Raw genomic sequence first — 3,712 nt, forward strand, 5'->3', positions numbered from 1 at the left:
AGCCTCTACCAAACCAAGCCAGTACTTGATTCACTGTGCTATAGCTGTACTTTGTAAATAGCTAGGCAAAATGTTCATAATATCGCCTGTGCGTTCTCCTTGGGCTCAGTCCTGTCCTGAGACAAAGCTCTGCAAAGGAACTTCAGGTGGCTTGAGGAGTCAGGGCTGCCTTCCCCACTATGGGCGATGAAGCCAACGGGACAGGACCAGGAGATGCAATCTCAGCAGCTGGCAGGGGTGGAAAGCTGGTCAGCATGAAGTAAACCATCCATGAGACTCTGTTAGTTCTTGTAGTGGTACAAAGGAAACCAAGCTTAGGATGGCAGAGGATCAAGAGGTACCAGAGTACAAGATTCCCATGACACAGGCTAGTTCTGCTCTCCCAGGTTCTTAATAGGAAGCATGAGACGCAGGTTTATTAAGGCCAAGTACCGCTGCTGTTTCCCCTGAAGTTAGAGCAGATCCCTCCACTACTGTAAACAACCCTCCACTCGGCTGAAGAGGTTTCAGTAGAGTTTGACAGCCTGCACTGGCTTTGTGTTTAATGTACCATCGTACAACAGCAAGGGCAAGCGTGGAAGCAAAGGATTCCTCAGCTTCCCACTCTTTGCTCAGTCTGCTAGGCTGCAACAAAGCTGATGGATGATAATATGGCTCCTGTACTGTAGATCTTACCAACAGTTTAGTAACTCAGTGTGCTGTGCATGACCATAGTTGTTTTTCACAGAATCACAGCATGGTGGGGGTTGGCAGGGCCCTCTGGAGATCACCCAGTCCAACCCCCTGCCAAAGCAGGGTCACCTACAGCAGTTGCACAGGAGTGCGTCCAGGCGGGTTTTGAACATCTCCAGAGAAGGAGACTCCACAGCCTCTCTGGGCAGTCTGTGCCAGGGCTCTGCCACCCTCAAAGTGCAGAAGTTCTTCCTCATGTTCAGGTGGAATCTCTTGAGTTTCAGTTTGTGCCCATTGCCCCTTAATCTGTCACTGGGCACCACTGAAAAGAGCCTGGCCCCATCCTTTTCCTTGTATGATTATCAGAAGCTACAATATGCAACCTTTAATTCGATGGCAGTGCCACTAAATGAGAAACAAGTGTGCAGGTGAGTGTATAGTTTCAAGCATCCACAAAGATACCAAACTAAACCATAAACTACATTAAACAGTAAAAAATAACCAGGAAAAACATGAATATTCACAACATTTTTAAAATAACTGTGGAAGTTGCTTGCACAGCCCACTCTTGGCAAATGGCCTGAATAACACCACCTGGTAACACAAGTTTGAGGTAAATAGTGTGTGTGTGTTGAATACACAAAGCTGTCTGGAGGACATTTGCCCATGTTAAGTGATCATGTTAAAGATAGAGGTGACCATCAGCCCCCAACTGATGGTGTTAAAGAGGAAGAGAGACCATCAATGGATTAAACAGTAGCCAGGGAACTTCAAAGAGAGCTCTGAGTCAGCCTTAAAAGAAGTATAAAGAAGCGTGAAAATTGGTGTGTGTGGGGGGGAAGATACCTTGAAGGGTAACCAGCAAGAGTCAAATCTGATTTGACACTGCCAGAACCTGCCCTGCCAGCATTGCAACCTCCACCTGCATCAAAGAGAGCATCGTCCCCATGGGATGCCCCATGGAGCCTGTGCTCAGTGGGTGGCATGACAGTATGGGGTGCAACAAGTGGGGACCCACACCCAGGGTATGCATAGAGGGGCTTCTGGAGGGACCTTTCTTCACCTGCAGGATACGTGGTTTATCTGTTGTATTACTGATATTGATCCTGAATGTACCGCAGGTGAGTTATGTGTTGTTAACAAATCGATAAACTGCTTTAGTCCTTATTTGGTTTAAATTATGAGAACTGAAGAGTTTTCCCCTGCTACATTATTTGGGCAGTGGACGGTAACACAAAAGGAACCTTGCCATTAGGTAACACTGCTTTGCTGAAGAGGCTTGTTATTTTCAAATATCTAGTGGCTAATTTCAAGTTTGTATGAAGTGAATGAAACTTGCTCCATCAGACATTGATGAAGATGTGGTAGAGTGAATGGGTTTAAAAAAAACAAACAACCTCAAACTTTGTCTACACTAATGTTTTGAGCTGTTGTGCAAAAGGTAATTATTTGATCCCTGTTTGGTGCCACTTGATATGTCCAGAAAAGGGTGACGCTTCGGATCTTGGAAGTTTTTGCTCCATTAACCCTGTTTACCTCCATTAATTGTCCAGGGAGTCTGGACTACCTGCCTCAGGAGTGAATATCTATATTGTAGGTGGGATTCAGCTTGCAAGTAAAGGATCTCTATGTAGGTATGAAAAAACTATTTCAGTGCCTTGGCACCCATGGTAGCTGATCAAAATCTGGTTCATACCATTGATGAAGCCTGAAGAGTTACTTAGCTGACTGTATGGAAGAGTGTTTATGTTTAGATGAATAAGTCCACTGCGTGTATTTACCTGTATGTCTCTCCTTCAGTCGCAGATGCTTATTCTCTCTGGATTAACTAGCAGTTAGTAACAAAAAAAACCCCAAACAAATCAAAACCAAAAACCAACCAAACAAAAAAACCCATCCTGAGATAATGAAAATTGAAATACTTCAAAGTCATTTTGATAGTGCAGATGCACAGCTTGAGCCTCTTTTAACACTGTAAAGCTTTGTCAGATTTTATCAGCTGACTGGTAAAAGAGATGGCCACTTAGCACTGAGCGTATGTAGCTTTTGTTTCCTGTGTTAGACAGAGGCCTGAGAGACTTAAAGCATGTCTACCCTCTAACTGAACATTCAAAGAAGGAGAGAGCTTTCTAGGTGGGACCCTGGCCGAGGATTCAAGACACTGGGGTCCAATTCCCAGATTTGCCATATGTCTCTGTTACGACCTTGGAAAAGGCATTTAACATCCCACTTTAAAGTCCTAATCAGTTATCTGTAAAGGAGAAAAATAACTGGGTTTTTTTCTCCTCTTGTCGTGTTTAGACTGGGCGTACTTTGGGGCAGGGATTGCCCTGTGCGCTTTTGCAATTTCATTTGGGGTTGCAAGTACGATAAAACAGGTCCAAAAGTCTGTTTCAGGGGTCATGCTGGTGAACAAAAAACAGAGGCAAGGATGTCTCCATTGCAAAGGAATCCTGGTCTAGTACATCTCATGGCGGCTCTGACTGTGACTCCTGGTTTCCATTGCTTACCACGGTGACGCAGCAGACGGTAAGTGATGGCTGCACAGCCTGGTTGCAGCAGGAGGGACCTTCAACACTGTGAAAAATTGTTGCTTTCTGAAATGGATGAGCAGGGAAACAGAGACTGCAAAAATAATGCTTTGGCAAAGGCTTTCAGTTCATGAAGTATACCCAACAATTCTCTAAGTTCAGTGACATTCCCACATTTCTTTTCCATTTATGTGAATATATTCATGCCTTAGATCCACACTGAGACTGAAGCTGGATTGTGAAATATTCCAAAAATCTTTTCAAGAAGATTTTGCTTTTATTAGTACTTCATAGAATTGACTTCAATTAAAAATGATCTGTTCCTTTTAAGAAGCACCTTTACAAGTCATCACAGAAGATCCTATAGTTGACTACTAAGATTAAGAAGTGATGAGCCACATATTTGAAAACACAACTTTGAGTCTTTTAAAATAAAACTAAGGCTTTTACTCAGCTGCCTCACAGGGCATGGCATCTTGTGCTAAGGCAAATGCCTCTGAAATGACAAA

The sequence above is a fragment of the Cariama cristata genome, unplaced genomic scaffold (genome assembly GCF_000690535.1).
Source record: "Cariama cristata isolate BGI_N322 unplaced genomic scaffold, ASM69053v1 scaffold1362, whole genome shotgun sequence".
Classification (NCBI taxonomy): Eukaryota; Metazoa; Chordata; class Aves; order Cariamiformes; family Cariamidae; genus Cariama; species Cariama cristata.